Source organism: Polypterus senegalus, chromosome 14, assembly GCF_016835505.1.
Source record: "Polypterus senegalus isolate Bchr_013 chromosome 14, ASM1683550v1, whole genome shotgun sequence".
Lineage (NCBI taxonomy): Eukaryota > Metazoa > Chordata > Cladistia > Polypteriformes > Polypteridae > Polypterus > Polypterus senegalus.
In genome coordinates this window covers 131,333,014-131,354,950 of record NC_053167.1, presented here as the reverse complement: position 1 = coordinate 131,354,950, position 21,937 = coordinate 131,333,014, and positions in this window count along the sequence as shown.

Genomic DNA, 21,937 nt, shown 5'->3' with positions numbered 1-21,937 from the left:
TCGTGGGAGGAAACCGGAGCACCCGGAGGAAACCCACGCAGACACGGGAGAACATGCAAACTCCACGCAGGGAGGACCCGAAGCGAACCCGGGTCTCCTAACTGCGAGGCAGCAGCGCTACCACTGCGCCACCGTGCCGCCCTCCTGATACTCTGTATGTTCAATTTCCTCATAATAATTACTCATGGTGGCTCTAAAATCCGTACTGACCCCTACTTTCTTTTTCTGTTTCTTTTTCCGGTTTCTACCATCACCTACTCAAGGCTTCATGATGCTCCAACAATGATGGATGGATTAAAAGGCAGAAGTCTACGTGACCATCTTCATCAAGTCCTTACAAGAGAACCCTAAATATAAAGAGGACTGTTTCATTTATGTAAGGTAGAATGCCCAGAGGGGACTGGAGGGTCTCATGGTCTGGAATCCCTACAGATTTTATTTTTTTCTCCAGCCGTCTGGAGTTTTTTTGTTTTTTCTGTCCCCCCTGGCCATTGGACCTTACTCTTATTCGATGTTAATTAATGTTGATTTATTTTGTTTTTCTTATTGTGTCTTTTATTTTTCTATTCTTCATTATGTAAAGCACTTTGAGCTACTGTGTGTATGAAAATGTGCTATAGAAATAAATGTTGTTGTTGTATTCTTGCGAGTATTTCATTGACCTCGAAGTTAACCTTATGAGGCTCAATCCTTGCTTCATCTTGTTATCAAGCTCTACTTTTTAGTACTTTTTGGTATTTATAATGAACTGGGGAACTTAAAAGGAAAACGAATTGGACTGAGGGTAGGGTGGAGCCAGCAAAAGAGCAGGAAAAAGTTCAAGAACAGGAGTTGAAAAAATGTAGTAAAAATCCGCAAATGAGAGGCAAAAATCTTGATATATCTTGTGTGATGTTGCGATTTGTTGTAATATGATATAGGTCATGTTATGTTACTGAACTGGACACCCCCCAGTCCTTTCAGATAATGTGGTCCTGCTTCGTTCACCTGGCTTTGACCACAGACTTTGAAATAGGACAGTTTGCAGCAATGTGTGAAGTGGCCCGGATTGAGGATCAGCACCTCTAAGTCTGAGGTCATGGGTATCAGCCAGAGAAGGATGGAGTGGCCAGGTTGGGTATGAGGTGCTACCTCAAGTGGAGGAGTTGATGTATCATGGGGTCTTGTTCACAAGTGAGGGAAGAAGACAGTGGGAGACTAACAGCCAGATTGAAGCAGCATATGCAGTAATGTGGACATTGTACTGTTCAGTCATGTTGAAGAGAGAGCAGAGCTGGAAGACAGAGCTCTTGATTTACCAGTTGATCTGCGTTCTTCCCCACACCTATGATCATGAGGTGACGGTAGTCACCAAAGGCGCTTTTCCACTGCATAGTACAGCACAGCACGGTTCAGTACAGCTCACCTAGGTTGCGTCCAGCGATGGAGAGACGGGACACAAACTTCCGCGTGTGTGTACCTTTAAAGAAAAGAATAGCCAGTGACGCAGTAATGACGATTTTCTCCGGCCAATCAGTGACCAGCAGAGTTTACACGTCACGTTTTGGTAACGGTTCGGCGCGCTTGGAACCTCGGCTGAGGTGGTACTAAAAAAAGGACCAGGTACCAGGTACTGTTCCCAGTGGAAAACCCCCCAAAAGTGAGCTGAACTGAACCGTGTCGTGCCGTACTATGCAGTGGAAAAGCGCCACAAAAGAACTAGATTGCAGATATTATCAGCTGAAATGAGCTTTCTTCACATAGTGTCTAGAATCAGCCTTAGAGATAAGGTGAGAAGTGCAGACATTCAAGAGGAGCTCAAAGTAGAGCTGCTACTCCTCGGCATAGAAAGAAGCCAGTTAAGGTGTTTTGGGGATTTGATTAGGATGCCTCCTTGCCTGGAGTTATTTCGGGCAAATCCAACTGAGAGTAGGCCTCAAGGCAGACCCAGAACATGCTGGAGAGATGATGTCTCTCATCTGACCTGGGGATGCCTCAAGTATTCCCCTGAAGGGTTTTGAGGAGGTGGTGTGGAAAAGGGACATCTGGGCATCCTTGCTCATTACTGCTGCCTCTGCAACCCGGACCTGGGTAAGCGGCACAGAATGCATGGATCATGTTGTGTTATGCCATTAATTTCATATTGTGGCATTTATGTCATTCTATCTTATGTTATGTCATGTTATTTTATGTGAAGTTATTGTGTGATGTGATATGTTATTTCACGTCATGCTGTGTCAAGTGTACGCAAGACGCTATATACAACAACAACATTTATTTATATAGCACATTTTCATACAAAAAGTAGCTCAAAGTGCTTTACATAATGAAGAATAGAAAAATAAAAGACAAAATAAGAAATTAAAATAAGACAACATTAATTAACATAGAAAAGGAGTAAGGTCCGATGGCCAGAGTGGACAGAAAAAACAGAAGAAAAAAAAATTCTAGACGGCTGGAGAAAAAAAAAAAAAGATAGCGCCTGACCCGACACAGATTTGACACGGGAGACACGTGTAAAATTAAATAAACTTTCATTTTTTTTTGTCTGTGGGCTACATCTTCCCCGTAACCACAGACACAACACAGTCCCAAGCACACAATAACCACAAATGTCTCTTCTTCTTTCTCCACCACTCCTCACCAAGCTTCGTCCTCCTACCACCCGACTCTGGCCACTGAGTGGTGGTTGCCGGCTCCCTTTATAGGTGACCCAGAAGTGCTCCAGGTGCTTGATCCCTGATTTCCGGCTGCACTTCCGGGTGTGACGAATTGGCTGCCCACACAGGCTCAGGAGTCCCAAATACAGAGCCCCCTGGAGGTACCTGTGGGACCCAACAGGGCTGCACCCAACTCCAATTCCCAGGATGCCCTGCGGGAACCCAAGGCACTGTTCCACCCCAGGGAGGCGGCCAACTAGCGTTCAGGGGGAGGTATTGCAGTGTTCATGGCTGCTCCCCCTGAATATAGTGGGCAGGGCGTCCCGGCTAGGTAAGGACGCCAAGCCCCTGTCACACAAGTTATGTTATGATATTCTGTCATTTATCTTATATACAAACGTCTACGTGTGTATTCTATCATTTATCTTATATATAAATGTCTACATGTGGAAGTGTGTGTGTCTGTCTGCCCGGCCCGGAAGTGAGAGGTGGAGTCTGAGTAAGGGTTTCACCTCAGAGGATACGCAAATGAGGCGAGCACATCAGCAAAACGATACCTCTGAAGAAAGTCACTTGCTTACCCGCTAATACAGAAGCGAGGCAAGCACGTCGGCAAAATGAAACCTCCAAAGAAAGACAAAGTCGTTTAGCCGCTAATTCTGTCATTTATCTTGTATATAAATGTCTATGCGTGGAAGTGTATGTGTCTGCCTGTCCGACCTGGAAATTAGAGGTGGAGTCGGACTAAGGGCGCCACCTCCCAGGATACTCGTCTATGTGTGGAAGTGTGTGTCTCTCTGTCCACCTCCACTAATACACAAGTGAGGCCAGCACATCGGCAAAGCGAATCCTCCTAGGATTCCAGAGTAGTTCCTTTCAGTTACCTGACAGCTATACATCACAATTTTTTAATAGTTTCTAGGTCCCTGGGCTTTTTACAGCACAGGCTTACATGGCTAGTTATCTTATAATAATCACAGCTCGTTCAGATGGCAGTTTAGTTGACCGCCCTGTTTGCATCTGCAATGACAGCAGCATATCTTCAATTAAAAAATTAATTTAAAGTTAATAGTAACAAGCTAGAGGCCAAATCTTAATAATGTATAAATTGATTAATAATAACTGTTTAAATTAATAAATAAATAAATTAAAAAAATAGAAGAAGATACAGAGACCACCTGTAAAGGGCAGCCACCGCTGCATTGCCCATGTCCATCTATATCAGGGGTGTCAAACTCAATTGCACAGGGGGCCAAAATCCAAAACACACTTTAGGTCGCGGGCCGAACAGGATAAACATTTATTGAACACACTAAAACTAAACTTTTAAAACTTTTAAAACAACTTTTTTGAACATAAATATGAGTAAAAACAGACAGGAATATTATTCTGGAATAAATCAACTCAAACCTTAAATAACTTATAATATTTTGCTCTCATATCCTGTCTAAATTATCCATCCATCCATCCATTGTCTAACCCGCTGAATCCGAATAGGGTCACGGGGGTCTGCTGGAGCCAATCCCAGCCAACACAGGGCACAAGGCAGGAACCAATCCTGGGCAGGGTGCCAACCCACCGCAGGACACACACAAACACACCCACACACCAAGCACACACTAGGGCCAATTTAGAATCACCAATCCACCTAACCTGCATGTCTTTGGATTGTGGGAGGAAACCGGAGCGCCCGGAGGAAACCCACGCAGACACGGGAGCGCGTCTAAATTATACAAGTTAGAAATAAAGTAAACGTTAATAGAACAAACATTCAAATTTCTTTATTCTTACATAATTTAATATAAAAAATAAACTTAAATTTTAAATATCCCAAAAGATTTTGCTCTCCATAAAAATATATCCTGTCAAAATGATACAAATTCAAATATGAACATGGTGCATAACAAAACCTGGAAATATAAATAAAATGTGTTCCTTTCAGCAATAACAAATCAAATCATTCAGTTGTCTTTGCTCATATGTCATTTTGTCAGAGCTGGACGCCTGGCATCTTTTTTTGGCCACAACTTCGTTTCTGTTTGCTGTGAGGTTCTGTGTTGTGGAGATTCTCAGGATGGACTGCAGGTGCTCATCAGTGAGGCGACTCCTGTGTGCTGTTTTGTTCGTCTTCATGACTGAGAAGAGCTTCTCACACAGATATGTGCTACCAAACATGCACAAGGTTCGAGCTGCATGTAGACGGAGCTGGAGCATTTCTGCAGGAATGGAGTGAATAAACTGTGCGGGCCGTGCAGTATCGTACTTTGCCTTCAGTGTGCCATTACACTGCAGCTCAGTCACCTCCATCTGAATCTGCACAGGTGCAGTTTCCACATCGACGGTAAATGGGTTGCGAAACAACTCAAAATTCTTTTTTTGTTCTTCAAAGTCACCAAAGCGCCGTGCAAACTCAGTGCGTAGTGCGCTCAGTTTATCAGCAAAGTGCGTATTTGGGAGCACCGTTGTGCCGAATGGTTCAACATTACTTGGAAACAGGGAAAGTGGGGCAAGTTGCACTGGTGCATTTGTGTCTCCTATAAAATTAGCTTCACTTGAAATCACTTTGTGATTGTGCACGGGTAAAAACGTCTGCTGAAGTGTCAGATTCTTTTTTAACTCTTCTGCTTTCTGTATCTTGTGCATTGCATTCAGGTCTTTCAGGTTATCTTGATGTTTTGTCTCATAGTGCCGTCTTAGATTAAATTCTGTAATTACAGCCACATTAGCTCCACAAATGAGACACACGGGTTTACCAGCAATGTCAGTAAACATATACTCAGCCTCCCATCGGTTTTTAAAGGTTCTATGTTCAGAATCACCTTTTCTTAGTAACTTGCAGCATCATAAGCTAGACTTGATTAACGCGGTAAGTGTTCGGCAAGGCAGCTGATGCACTGCATTATGGGATCTGTAGTTTATTGCGTTACCAGCGCTTCATATCCCCGGGACATTAATAACAATAATATATAAAATGATCTCTTGAGTTTGACACATATGATCTATATTATGCAATGTTATGATATATCGTGTTGTTTTGCTATATTGTCATGTCATATTACATAGTACTAACTGAGCTCCATGACTTGTATACTTGCGTATCTTTCCTATGCTGCATCATAATTGTCGTAGAAATACTACTACATTAAGGCACAATTGTCACATGAAGTGCCACTAACTTGATACTCTAACATTTACTGCTCTGAACTTAGGGTGGCAGAAGGTTAGTCCCAGCTGCCTCAGATCTCAGTAGCCCTCTGGTTATTTCCTGGCCTGGTGTCTGGCTTTATGGAGTTTGCATGTTCTTCTTGTGTATGCTCTGTGCTCCCCAAACTGAAAGACGCTCATTTTTTTTTTTGCCTTTTTTTTTTTAATTAAGCCCTCACTTCTTTTGTGAATGTTGTTTAAACTGCTTGGGTCGGTCACTGAGATGGCTCAGTCGCTCTCCCACTCTGTTAAATGCGTCTTTCTCATTATTTTTACGTGCACTCTAGCCTCACATTGCTGGAGGCCCTCAGGGTCAAACTTGATGAATCCCTGCCAGGTGCACACTTGGATGCATCCCATCCTTGGTATTTTTCTTGCCTTGTATTTGGGCACCGTCCAACACAAGAATCTAATCCTCTCAAATTCAAGCACTAAAATAATTAAGAGGCATATGCTGAAAATAAGAAGTGTATTTTAGAATCCGGGGGACATGTGCTCAGTGTCTCGGCATGCCTCGGAGCCTCTCGGCGGCAGACTTGTTAGGGAAAAGGCCTCTAGTTTTACACTTCCGCTGACATGTCTGTGGCATCACTAGAGTGTCTCCGGTGACAAGCACCCTTTGACCGACCCTGAGGGAATGTGTATATTTACAGACTTTCTCCCACTGACCATGCTTCGGCTCAGCTTCACTAGGTAGGTCAGCCTCCTGTTTGAAATGTACTGCCCTTTTGGTTTAAGTGTGTTTTTTATGACAAGCAGTGTCCTTCAAGACTGAAAGCACCTGTTTGCTAGCAGCTCCTCGTGTCTTCAGATATATTTAATTGCCACCTTATGACTTCTCTTGCTTTTCTGCTCTCTTGAATCACGCCCAGTTATGCACTCCAATAATCAGCTTAGTAGCACCCTCGGCCTGTTTACTGTAAAGGCTTGTCCAGCTTGTGGACATTTGGTTGCTTTAAAGAGAACTGAGGTATAGGGGACCCAGGAGACCAGAGTTTGTGTGAGTTGAAAGGCAGGTATTAAAGCGGGACTAGAAGCTAGAAAGAGAAATATTCAAAGGGTCAAAAACCAAAAGTTAGTGTTACAAAATTGAGGAATTATGGGTAGATTTTTTCATTAAACTTTATTTTCATTGAATTTTCATATTTTTAATAGGCTAGCCATTTTATTTGAGACCCCTACCTTTAATTTATATAAAGTGAGTGTGTGTGTATGTAGGGTGGTCCAGATCTAATTATGCAGTTTTCATTACGCTATAACATATTAAGTTTCTTACATAGAAAATCACCTGAAAAATCCCAGACCATCGAGAAGTGTGCGCACTGATGACATGAAGAATCGTCTTCACACCAAACTGGAATCGTCCCCACATAAATCAAAGTCATCCAGACGATCTGGATCTGCATAATTAGGTCTGGACCACCTTGAATGTGTGTGTGTGTGTATATACATATACTGTATATGTGTGTGTGTGTGTATATATGTGTGTGTATATATATATATATATATATACATTTTCCAACCCACTGAATCCGAACACAGGGTCACGGGGGTCTGCTGGAGCCAATCCCAGCCAACACAGGGCACAAGGCAGGAACCAATCCTGGGCAGGGTGCCAAACCACCGCAGGACACACACAAATACACCCACACACCAAGCACACACTAGGGTCAATTTAGAATCGCCAGTTCACCTAACCGGCATGTCTTTGGACTGTGGGAGGAAACCCACGCAGACACGGGGAAAACATGCAAACTCCACGCAGGGAGGACTCGGGAAGCAAACCCAGGTCTCCTAACTGCGAGGCAGCAGCGCTACCACTGCGCCACCGTGCCGCCCTATATATATATTTATATATATATGTATATATATAATTATATATATATGTATATATATATTTATATATATATATATATATATATTTATATATATCTATACTAATAAAAGACAAAGCCCTCACTCACTCACTCACTCACTCACTGACTCACTCACTCACTCACTGACTCATCACTAATTCTCCAACTTCCCGTGTAGGTAGAAGGCTGAAATTTGGCAGGCTTATTCCTTACAGCTTACTTACAAAAGTTGGGCAGGTTTCATTTCGAAATTCTACGCGTAAGGGTCATAACTGGAACCTATTTTTCTCCATATAATGTAATGGAGTTGAGTTAGAGATGGCCGTGGGGGGCGGAGTTTCGTGTGACTTAATCACGCCTCCTACGTAAGTACGTAGACAACAAGGAAGAACTCCAAACAGCGATGAGCACAAAACGCCATTTCACAATTGAGAAGGCAGAAAAACATTATGAAGCAAATGATGCATACAAGCATATTCATAAGTACAGCTACTGCGGAAACAAAGCACGGCGTGAACCGTAAGTTTATATTAAATTAAGTTCATAGACAGGCTGCCACTAGCGTTTGTAATTTAGTGCCTGCCCATATAAGGCCGTCCATCAGCGGCAATCCAATACAAACACTGCCGGTAAATATTCACGGGTGAAGGACTGTGCTTATGCAGAGGAAGATGAGATGGTCAGGGTGGTGTTTGGCACAAACTCATTGAAACTGCGAGAGAAACTTTTAAGTGCCGGGTCTTAGCTGACATTACACGAGATGGCACCAGTACAGCTGGGAACCTTCGATGCAAGAACACCAAGCGGCTCACGTGAACTGACGCAGTGCACAGACAAAAGCAACAGTTCCAAAGAGTGCTGAACAAAACCGAATTACACAATTGAGAAGGCAGCAAAAAATATGAAGGCGTCTGATACATAGAATCATATTCATAAGTGCAGCTACTGCGGAAACAAAGCACACGGTGGAAAAAGTGAATGTCCCGCTAAAGGAAGACAGTGTAAAAAACCCGTGCATGCAGTTTGTCACATCTCAGATAAAGAGGAAGACGAGCTGTTTATTGATGCAGTAAGAAACTAATCGATGAATGAAACCTCTTATCTTTACAACGATTGACAAACACGGAATGTAACTTGAACACAACACATCGTACAAATACGAACCTGATTGAAAGAAATAATGATAAATCCTTGATGACAGCAACATTCAATAACACTCACAAAACAATTACTGTATATTGACAATCATGTTACGTTATTTTTAAAATGTTCCCTTTTCTTTTCATAACTTCTACTTCTCCACTGCGATACGGGTATATATATAAATGTATATATATACCCGATCTACAATACATACTCTGCATAGACAAGCCATACGCTGTGGCTAATTGTAGAGTCTTAGCCTCTAACGCCGACATTCGAGGTTCGATTCGAGAGGGATGCACTGAGTATGTACGCGCTACCGATTCATTTTACCTTCGCATCTCCTTGGTTTGGGACGTATGAAAAAATATTCGGTTAACGCAGAATCATGTTACGTTATTTTTAAAATGTTTCCCTTTATAGCACAAGCACAGCTGAGAAGCTTGATGCATGTACTCCATAACGCGTTAAAAAATAACGCATTTAATCACACTTTCAATTCCAAGCAAACGGGAACTTTTGTCAATGCATGATTTCCTGGTACATCCATTACACTGATGCACACATCACAGCTACAAAAATGTTAGAGTCGGAATAAAGCGCGTTCCTACGACTGATCATTTCGACTACCCGAGAAGCCTTGATAAAAGCATGGTTTTGTGCACACTGAAAAGCAAGCAAAATTAGATGCATTACAGAAAGCGGACTTTGTGGCTCTTACTGGGGATCATTGGACTTCCGTGACTGTTAGTAATTCTAATTACATCTAATTACAAAATGTTCAATGATCACACTGTTTTAGCCTAATGTACAAAATAATTTTGGCTAATGTTACTCAGAGTTTAAAGAGTAAGTTGGTCAAATTACCTTTTATGTTTCTGACTTATTTTTTTAAGAAGAAAAACTGCACTTTATGTTGAAATTTTGGTTATTATTATTTAAAGACAATACTATTCTGAAAATCTACTTAAAGTACTTAAACTACCACTTTATTTTTAAGTCTGCCCAATTTTAACCAGGGATGATATTTTTGTTTCTGTTTTGAATTCAAATGCAGTTTAAAGGCTTTTTTTTTTCAGAAATTAAATCAGCTTCAGTTTACAATATTCATGTCCATGTCTATTATTTGATTCTGTCGCCCACTAAAACACTTTTAAATTAAAAAAAACATTTGCGATTTGGGGCAAATTTACATGTGCGATTACATACGATTAATCAAGATTAATTCTTACACAGCCTCTAATTAATTGGATTAATTTTTTTAATCGAGTCCCACCCAATATATATATATGTGGATATATATATGTAGATTTGTATATATATGTGTATATACAGTATATATGTAGATATGTATATGTGTATATACAGTATGTATATATATGTGTGTGTATATATACAGTATGTGTATATATGTATGTGTGTATATGTATATATATATATAACTGTATATATATGTGTATAGATGTGTGTGTGTATATATATATATATATATATGCCAGCAACACTAATGACAATGACAAAACAATTACATTGTCAATCATGTTACGTTATTATTAAAATGTTTCCTTTTTTTTTTACTTCTCGCTGCCAATCGAGGTATTTTGCTATATATATATATATATATATATATATATATATATATATACAGATATATATACTGTAAATATATATATATAAATAGATAGATATGACAACAACACTCATATCAATAACAAAACAATTACATTAACAATCATCTTACGTTATTTTTAAAATGTTTGCTTTTCTTTTTCATAACTTCTTTAACACACTACTTCTCCGCTGCGAAGCGGGTATTCTGCTAGTATATATATATATATATATACACTTTGAACGCTGGCCCTGGCACAGAAAGAAGGACAACATTTTTTCACCCATCACACTATTTACTATTTACTATTTACAAAACCACAAAAGTCACGTGCACTCACAAACCCCAGTGCCTTCAGCACCGATTCCCCCAAGTCCAGGCCACACAGTCCTGTGCCTCTTTTCTCCTGGCCGCCTCCAGTCCTTCCTCAAGCTCCGTCCTTCTGCCTCCCGACTTCCACCGCTGACTGGAGGGAGGCGGCCCCTTTTATGGGGAGCCGGATGGGCTCCAGCTGCTTCCCGGCACTTAACGGTGGCCACACCCCTGTGTGGCGGAAGTGCCGGCTGCGCACCCGGAAGCCGTCCGTGTCTCCCCGGTCGTCTTCCCCCCGGCACTTCCGCCACACCAGGATCCCTGGCCATGGGTCCCTACAGGGCTGGGCTTCAAAGCCCCCTGCATAACCAAGACAGACGCCCCCACTCGGTCTGGAGGATGGACACACACCCTCCTCTGGTCCTCTAAGGCATCCCGGCCGGGCTCCAGCCCCGGTCGAGGACCACATGGGATAAACCGGCATCGGGGCGCCGCCTGGCGGTGACCACGGGCCCCTACAGGGTAGGGCTTCCATGCCCTCGACCCGTGGCTCCCAACAGAACCAGGACGGACGCCCCCTCGCGGTCTGGAGGAGGCACAAGCCCTCCTCACGTCCTCCTGGGCGTCCCGGCCGGGCTCCAGCGTGTTTTGAACTTGTGTGTCACTGTGCTTGTGTGTGTGTGTGTGTGTTCATTTCCACAATACATGTATACATACACATACAAACACACACACACACACGGGTGTGTATGTATGTGTATATAGGGCCCCATACTAAGAATATAATTGTCACCATCATCTTAATCTACCTCAATGCTTCTCAGCCCTTTTCATGTCACAACACACTTTTTTGCAGTTGGAGGGAGGAAAGTCCTGCCTTGGTGAATCAAGTACGATTGTTAGAAATTGCGTGTGTTAGAACTGCAAGCGCAAATATATTGTGTGGCATCACATCCCAGTGCGTGACACACCACATACCACTGCCATTATAAAGAATAGGAACTTGAAACCCACTCAGTGGGTGAGAAACTCTGATCTACCTGTTAGGCTGGTGGGGTAAATAGAAGGTCACCCATTCTAACACTTGCTGCTTATACTGCAGTTAAATAGTGATTTCTCTTTTTACTCATGTGACATAGATTTAATCCAGAACAGAGTACAGTATATTTTACTTTCTGTTCATTTTAAATTATTAACCATATTTGTTTTATTTTTATTATTCTTTTAAAGAAGTCTTGTATTGCTGTGGATCCATACCACAAAGCATCTCAGCAGATTTGCACTTTGGTGATCTACCAGTAGTCAGCCGTGAACCTGCGGTGACCAGGTCAGAAGCTGTCTCCTTAGAGCCTGAGCTAATGGTAGAACTGTTAGTCTTACCTGCACACAGACCGCTTCAGAACACTGTGAGTGGAGTGCTTTCCGGTGACATCAGTTAATCACTCTCTCTCTCTCGCTGCCTAACTGCTACTCCATTCGTACAGAAAGCCACTCCATGCCAGGCCACAACAAACCAGAGACCAATCAACATGATAAGACAGAAAGCCACCTGGTAGCCTATTATCCAGGTTGTATAATTTTTTTACACTTATTATACTCTGCTTATATTTTGGGTATATTATCTATAGTACATGAATGTATACCTTTCTCTACTGCCTTTTCAGGTACTCTGTCTAAAGGCGCTTTTCCACTGCATAGTACGACACAGCACGGTTCAGTACAGCTCACCTTGGTTCGGCTCGGTTTGCGTTTCGACTGCAGTTTAGTACTGCTTTAGAGTGGGCGGGATTATTCACGTGTCGTTATAGTTGCGCCGCCTCTACTGCCGTGACACCGTGGAACTTTTACAACAACACGCAGACAACGACAACACTTTAGCTCGACGACGCGCAAGGGTAAGCATCTAAAAAAAGCACATCACTAGCTAACTTTGATCACTGTTGCAAAGCATAAAATGAACTTAACTGCCAGTGTAACATTAAAATGCTGATTCTGTATATTACAGATCTTCCACATTTTGCAAAAATGTCGCCGCAACAGACCATCTGTTTGGACATTTAACCGTGCTTCAGAGTGGTGGAATGTGATTGTTCCCGGTTTTACAAACACTCAGTGGCTGGAGAACTTTCGATTGTCTGAAGAAACATTCATCCACTTATGCAACAAACTGCGTCCAGTGATGGAGAGACGGGACACAAACTTCCGCGTGTGTGTACCTTTAAAGAAAAGAATAGCCAGTGACGCAGTAATTACGATTTTCTCCGGCCAATCAGTGACCAGCAGTTTACACGTCACGTTTTGGTAACGGTTTGGCGCGCTTGGAACCTCGGCTGAGGTGGTACTAAAAAAAGGACCAGGTACCAGGTACTGTTCCCAGTGGAAAACCCCCCAAAAGTGAGCTGAACTGAACCGTGTCGTGCCGTACTATGCAGTGGAAAAGCGCCATAATTGTCTGGGGTTATAGATATAAAAGAGAGGGTTGGAGATATTGAACCACAGTATCAGCCAACTGTGATTAGGCTGGTAAAAGTAAACATACAAGGGCTATAGATGGAATTTTATTTGGGACATTCTGTTAACTTCCATGCAGTAAAGAGGCTGAAAGAGAACACAGGGATACCCTCGGGTCCTACTATGATAAAACAAATATGGTTAATAAAAAGAACAATGAACAGAAAGCAAAATATTCTGTTCTGTAATATCATGCTGATTTTTCCTTCTTATTTAACACTCCCACTATCCTCATGTCAAGTATGAATATGCACTGATTTGGCACTATAGTCCCAAGGGACTCTTTACAAGATAACTTATAGGTGGTGTCTATCTATAGATGGCCTACTTTGAGTATATGATAATTCACAATTAGGGCACCCAACTCTGGTTCTGCTCCTTCCAGTAGGAACACCATAAAACTGGATGGCCCCAGAAGGTAGTGTCATATTCACAACCAGCGGTTGATACTGAACAAGTTCCTATGTGAGAGCGCGGAGGGAGAACGAGAGAAATCTGTGTGGGCTGATATTCTGGCCAACCATATTTTTTTGTTGCGCCGCAGTGCTCCCTTTCTTTTTATTTTAGTTTACTTATTAAATGGGGATACCAGGTTGGTAGCCAACAATTCCTACTGCCTTGCTCTGGTCCCGTCTGCTGGTCACAATATACAGAATCACAACTACCGTATATATTTGTGTATAAGTCTGGTCTTGAAACCCGAAAAATCGATTATAAAATCAGAACCCGACTTATACGCCCGTTCAAAAATGCGATTTAAATTTAATTTTTTTTTGCATCTTCTTGCTTCCTCCAATCTTGCATCAGTTTATCAGACACATCGAATTTTGTTGCAGCAGCACAGTTATCAATTTCTTTTGTTACTTTAACGACGTTTAATTTAAGACCAGCTTCATATTTTCTTCTGATTGAACGCTCCATCGTAGATAAGGGATGCTCTTTTGATAAAGGAGTATGAGGGTGTGAGATACAAAAAACACAAATCAGTGTAAACGTTGCTTCCGAATAATTCGGGTATTACTGTGTGGTCACGTAGGCACAATACATAGAAAATAAAGGCAGTGTGCTCCGTCGTCACTCTTAGGTGGACGTTAGCATATCATAATCTTGAGTTTTCCGCATTCGACTTATACAGCAACATTATAAAAATACCAGAAATTATACGGTAAAATCAAGCCCTGACTAATCCGCGGGAGAATTTATCCACAAGTATATACGGTATGTGAATATTTCTCAGTGATTGGAGTCTTATAACTTCGAACTTCGGTTGGAAACCGCAAAATATGAATTATGCAAAATCTAACTTGTTAGACCCAGCTGGGTCTGTTATTAGGTGAAGCTGGGGTGCACAAAGAATTTTGTTTCATGTGCCAGTTGCGAGGTAACTCGACTAGATTGTTTTTAGATAAAGTAATTGTTTTGGTGAGCTTTGCTCAGTAACAAAATGGATTTAATCAGTATATTAAAATAATACCCTGATTTTACTTGGGCATCAAGAACAAATTTACCTTTTTAACACTGTGTTAACTGTTTTTTAAGATGGCACCATCGGAAACAAGTCCAAGAGAAGCAAGAAGAAGGAATCAGTTTGCCTTACCAATCATTCTGTTAAGCCCACCGTGGTGGCTGCAAGGTGGGTGAAAGAGGTGCCATCCCTGGACTGATCAAAGACTTATGGACAGGAAACAAGTTACATGTATCATCAGTCAAATATTCGGCTAGTCTTTACTGGGCAGTCAGGATAATGGGTAGATGGCCTGCTAATGTCCTCTGGCTCCCTTCTGTTTCTCTGGCCCAGTCTTCAGAAGTGCGCGCCTACACGGTCTCTCCTGAATACAAATGAAGGATGACCGGTGGCCCGCTGTGTGAAATATGAAAGCGCACTGTGAAATTCATCTAATCACATTGAAATAACAAGAGGGTAAACAATTGAAGTGGGCTGAGAGCGTTTCCTTAATATTGTTCTTTTTTTTTTCTTTTTTCTTTTTTTAAATTTGATATGGAATGGACTTCTCTACAAGGAATAATCTTAAACCCATTTTGGTTGTAATTATGGAGGGAATCAGAAGTATAATTTAGTCATTAACGCCTCGGCAGATAATATTTGTAAGATTTATTCTGCGACGGCAAGGTATCTATTTGCGATCTGCCTCATCCTTCAGGGTCGACGGAGATAAGGAATCATCTCTTATGCAAATGTATGCCAGTGGAGAATTATTGGATTCTCTCTTAAGCCACCCTGGCTGGTATCACAGAGCTGCCTCCATTTAGAGAAATCAAGTGAAGGAATTAGGAAGGGCTGACTGCCAGTAGGCCTACCCCAGACTGACCCGCATTGTCAACTCACCCTGTTGTGATAACAGAAGAAATTGTGAAGGAGGTCACGGGTGGCCTGGCATCCTGGGGGAGCTGGTTGGTGGTACTTTCCCCAGAAGGGAAACCAGTAAAATGGGGAAAGTAGTGGAGCACTGCCTGCCAGCTCAATACAGTGCATTCAGGATGTGTTCAGATTCTGCACTTTTTCACATTTTGTTCTTGTTGTGATGTGAAATTTTGCATACAAGTTGATAAATATTTTGTATGTCTTTATTTGTAACTTAGACAAAGCAATGTAATATTAGTGTTACATTATTGATATTAACAGCAGTGGTTTAAGAACCCTCTTCCCCCCTTTTAGGACTGAGTCTCAGTGCCCCAACCAAGTTTGACTAACATTTCTCTGCTAAAGTCACTCAGTCAACCCCTACAGGAAAGCCAGGTCTGTCTAACTGGTTTGGAGGGCAGGTGTCAGGGTATTCTGTCCCCTCATTGGACTGAAGTATGGCTGTTTGGAACTGACTTGTATCAGAAGCCTTTAAGTATCATGACGTCCTATTGGCTATAGGGGTTGAACAGAAAACCTATAAATTTGCTTGCTTTACCTCACCCTCTCTCTCTTACTAAACTGATGAATGACCATCTCACACCGTGAACTGAAAAGGACAACACAATGAAGAGCACAGCTCGGCAGCCATATTGAGACAGGTATGCTGCCTGTTTTGAAGAAAGCTGAACACAAATGATGTCTTAACTAGAGACATTTTAAGTACAATGGAGCCTCGGTTTGCGAGCATAATTCGTTCCGGAAACGTGCTTGTAATCCAAAGCACTCATATACCAAAGCGGATTTCCCCATAAGAAATAATGGAAACTCAGATAATTCGTTTCACAACCCACAAATATTTATATAAAAATGATTAATATACAAACGGAATCACTGCTATCTGTTGGCTCACTGGAATCGTTTTCTTTTTTTTGCAACTTTAACATGGACACCTATCCAATGATAGTTGCTTTTGCCTGAAGAGTCACTACACTTGGACACAAAATAAAAAAAAAATGCTTTACGCACTGTAAGGTTTCTAAACTGTTTTGGGATTCACCCCCAGTGGAACAACATGCGGAAGAGAGTCCCGAAGCAACCGCAGGCTCCCAGCGCTGTAGCAGTTCGCCGTAAAAGCGAATCAGAAAAGATCGTGGTCAAGCTATAAGCGCCCGTCATGGATGCGTGATGCAAGGAACAGTATAAATGCAAGAGCACTGTATTACTTGGGCACTAACCTGCTCACGACCTTGCCGGATTGCTGTGTCTCTGTATAGGAGAGTGGTAGATCCCGCTACAATAAATAACCGTGCTGTTCCTGTTTCACGCTGAATAAAGCTGGTTTTGCTAAAGTACTGAGACTCAGCCTCGTGTTTTGGGGTGCATGAGAGGGACTCGCACATTACAGCGTACACACACACACATGTGGTCACCATGCTATAGTGAACAGTATACGCTCGTATGGATGTTGACTATATGAGTGAGGCACTCCGACTGAGACCGAGCATGGGTGACGATTACCCACAATCCCCATGTGACGCTCGGTGGACAAAGTATATTCGTACTACTCATATTGCAATACCTCGCTCGTTTATCAAGTTAAAATTTATTAAAAATTTTAGCTCGTCTTGCAAAACACTCGTAGACCAAGTTACTTGCAATCCAAGGTTTCACTGTAACTAACAAGTCTGTGTGCCGCCTGAAACTACACATCACCATTTATCAGGTTGTATGGTTGCCAATATTCAAATCTACTTTGCATATTGTTATTATTTATGAATATAATTAATAATACATTATTTAAATTGTAACTTAACTCCTGCTTATCTTTTACTGCACCTAATTGCCTGAGGTTATAAATGTAGAAGGAAAGGTGGGGAGAAGTTATGTGGTACAATACCTTAGAAACAGTGGGAAGTCTGTGAGATCTGAGGTATTCTGACAAAGGCTACACATTAATAATACAGTAATCCCTCGCTATATCGCGCTTCGACTTTCGCGGCTTCACTCTATCGCGGATTTTAAATGTAAGCACATCTAAATATATATAATGGATTTTTCGCTGGTTCGCCACTTTCTGCGGACAATGGGTCTTTTAATTTAGGTTACATGCTTCCTCAGTTTGATTCCCCAGTTGATTTTATACAAAGGACGCTATTGGTTTAGAAGCTACCCAATCAGAGCATGTATTACATATTAACTAAAACTCCTCAATGATATAAGATATGCTTCCCACGTGGCGCTTGTTTGCTTCTCTCTATCTTTCTCACTCTCTGTGTCTGACGGAGGGGCTGTTTGCACAGAGGACACGGAGGCTCCTCTACAAAATGCCGCTTTATCGCGGTGCTTCTGTATACTTAAAAGTACGTATTGATTTTTTGATTGTTTGCTTTTCTTATCTCGCTAGCTCTCTCTGACATTCTCTGCTCTTCACGGTGCTCCTTTGAAGATAAGATATGTTTGCATTCTTTTAATTGTGAGAAAGAACTGTCATCTCTGTCTTGTCATGGAGCACAGTTTAAACGTTTGGCTAAAGGGTGTTATTTCATGTCTAGAGGGCTCTAATAATGTTAACAGGGTGGGAGAGTTTATAAGGGCTTAAAATATATAAAAATAACCACACAAACATATGGTTTCTACTTCGCGGATTTTCACCTATCGCGGGGGGTGTCTGGAACGCAACCCCCACGATCGAGGAGGGATTACTGTACAAAAGGGGAAAGCAGAGTAATATAACACTCTACCAAGACAAAACAGTTCTATTAGAGACTTATGCTTAAATCGTTTAAATTAATTTTTCCCCTCATCAAGCAATGCTTAGTACCCAAGAATGACAAGACGAAAACAGGATTTCAGAAATTTTTGCTAATTTAAAAAGAAATAAAACCTAAACTGTCACATTCAGGCAATAATTCAGAGGCTTTGCTTTGGATCAGGTGCATCCCATTCTGTTGATCATCATTGAGACGTGTGGAGTATACCTGTGGTCAACTCATTTGAGTAGACATGATTAGGAAAGGTGCACAACTGTCTAAAGAATGTCCGACAGCTGACTAAAACCAAACCATGAGGTACTGATATCCGGCACTGCTGCCATCTAGTGTCCTGGGGGAATAACAACCCCTGAGTGATATCTTTTCTTTTCAATGGGCTGTCCATCCATCCATTCCAATCCTTCTTTCCAAGTCTGCGCCTTCTTTCCTCCCTGGCCAAGATGCTTATCTGCCAATTATTAGTCTCCTGTCCAGATAAGGACCCATCCCTTCTCCTGGCTGGGATGCCCGTCCAGCCCATGTGACATCTACACATTCCAGCAGTGAAGCATGGTGGTAGTAGCATCAGGGACTGAGAGACTAGACAGGGTTGAAGGAAAGCTGAACATAGCAAAGTACAGAGATATCCTTTGGTCTTCTTCCAACCTGACAGAGCTTGAGGGGGTCTGCAGAGAAGAATGGCAAAAATTCCCCAAATCCAGGGATGCAAATCTGGTGGCATCAAAGCCAAGAATACACCAGGTTGGAGCCACTGCCAGCATACTGAGTAAAGGGTCTGAATAGTTGTACCAATGGGAGATTATGATTTTTTTTTTATTTTAAATGTGGAAAAATTTCTAAAATCCTGGTTTTGCTTCTAGTGTTTTGAGAGTCGCTTGATGAGGGAAATATTACGTTAAAATGATTTTAGTGCAAGGCTGCTACATAACAATGTGTAAAAAGTGAAGGGATCTGAATTCTTTTCTGAATGCAATGTATGTTCCCCCAGTACACTAGAGGGCAGCATACCTCTGGTGGCATTGCTACGGTTTGGATCCCTGCAGATCTGCATAAGAATTCAGTTTGGACTGATAGCCCTATTGGGGATTTCAGGAGCCTGGTGGGCTTGATGAGATTCCCCGCTTTCATCCATATGACACTGGAGCGATTCTGGATTACACTTATGAAGGACTCCCAGGTTCAGCTTTAAAAGAATCGTCGCCTCCTCCATTGAGAAGTTTAATTTGAAAGTGTACATGGACACAGGTTTGGAGTAGAGAGTAAAAGGCTATTTCATTGGATCTGAGGCATTGCCCCGTCGGTTGTGTCTGGGATCAGGGGCGCAGGAAGCACCATGCCCTCACAACACAAAAATTTCATAAACGTGTTTCTAGTGATAACAGAATGTGGTGTCACTGAAGTGCTCCATGCTGCGTGGGTCCTTAGAATGATAGGGACTTCCTGTTTTGTGGATCCTTTGATGTTGAAAGATGGGACGAGGCAGGGTTTGCTGGGAGGTTCTAAATCTTTTTCCATGTCAATTTCTTTGGCTGTTTGATGGATCTCCTGAATTAAAGAGCTTTGGAGGCTTGCACCTGGACCTTTCTCAAACGTGTAAGTAGAGCTGTATCATTCCCAAATCTTTCCCTCTGTTGCACCGCCAAAGTCGAGTCCTGGAAATGGCACATAATCCTTCCACGTCTGACATTGTGATGTTTTTCATTCTTATGGATTCATCAGTTCTCTTGTGTGTTCTGCTAAGGGCAGAGGAGGAAAATATGCAAGTGCCCTTTGCCTACGTCACACTCAAATGCTTTTTCCCCATGTGCCTTATAGGATGCATGTGATACGCACGCATATAAACAGCATATACAGAGAGGATGGATATTGGGAACAATAATGAATTGGAAACGGGAAGATGATGGTTCAAGTACACCTAGCAATACCTTTAAACTGGGTGAATGTGGGCATGTGTGCCCAGCGATACTCAGGTTGCTTGATGAATGGACAAGTTGTTAAACAGATGGATATTTAATCTGACGGCCTTTTTCTGAATTGAGTGTCAAACCCACTTCATCCTTTCTCGGACTCTCCTTTCACACTCTACTGCTGGTGCAAGGACTTTACATCTTGAATTTCTGTCACCTTGGCACACGGCACCTCTGGAGCTCCCACCGCTGTTCTTTATGTTTCCTTAGCTAATCTCGGCCAGACAAGCCGCTAATCCACTGGTGGTCTGACATTCCCCCCCGCCACCGTCCTACTGTAATCTCCTCATTCACATGGAGCCACACTTCACTCCCACTATTTATTTTTTTAATGGTCATTTTACTTCATGTTGCATGACGATGCCTGCAAAACTTTGAAGTGTGCCCAGTGATGACCTAGCACACTGCCAAGTAAAGAGCTGGCTCCTGGCTTGAACAGATGCCCACTGCCCCTCAAAACTGGATTAAGTGGGTTTAGAATGGTTTTCTTTAATAGAAGTAGGCCAGCATGGTGGTTTATAAAGCTGCCTTAGACTTGGCCACGGTCTACTTAGAGTTAGCACATCTGAATGTTGTGTTTCAGTCAGGATTTTTTGCCCAAATTTTATATATTTTTGTTGATTTTATTATTATTATTCATTTTTTTTTATATCCGTTCTGTCACTGTGGCAGTGACATTCATGTCTCAGCTGACTCTTCCTATGAAGTCAGCAGACAGATTGGAAGAGCATGGGGGGGTCATGAGGTCACTGGTAAGGGTTGAGTGGCGCTCCCGATATCTCTGCAAAAGGATGAAGGTCCAAGTCTTTAGAGTCCTGGTGCTTAATGTTTTGCTAGATGGTTGTGAGACATGGATGCTATCCAGTGACCTGAGACGAAGACAGGACTCCTTTGGTGCTGTGTCTCTCAGAAGGACCCTTGGGTACCATTGGTTTGACTTTGTGTTACTCATGGAGTTCCGAATGAGGCACATTACCTGCATTGTGAGGAAGTGTTAGTTATGGCACTACAGCCATGTGGCGTGATCCAGCTCGTAAGATCCTCATTGTTGGGGACCCGAGTGGCTGGACCAGGCCAAGTGGTCGCCCATGTAACACCTGGCTGCGGCAGATAGAGGGTCATTTCAGGAGGGTGGAACTGGACTGCGGGTCTGCCTGGATCCCGAGTTGTTTCATTGTGTAGTGAGTGCGGCAACACGCTGTACCAGTGCATGCTTCCCAACTTGACTTGACTTGACTTGAGTTCTGTTATGTTTCCTTATGATTTAACATCTGCACTATCACTTTACATTTCCCAACATTCCATGTGCTTTGTGGGTGGGCCACCCTGACACCACTGCTCTTGGGTCTTCCCTGGCATCAAAAACTGAATTTCTTTTTGTATATTTCTTTTTATTTGTGTTTATGTGTTTGTTTGTGTTTTTTTTGGAGTTCCCATACTAGTTACTTTTTTCTGACTTGTACACTCTAGGATTGCCTTTTAAGCAACTCATTTTTGCTATTCTGAGCATCCTTTTGTTGTTTTTTGTGCTTATGTGTAAATATTTCCATTCATAAATAG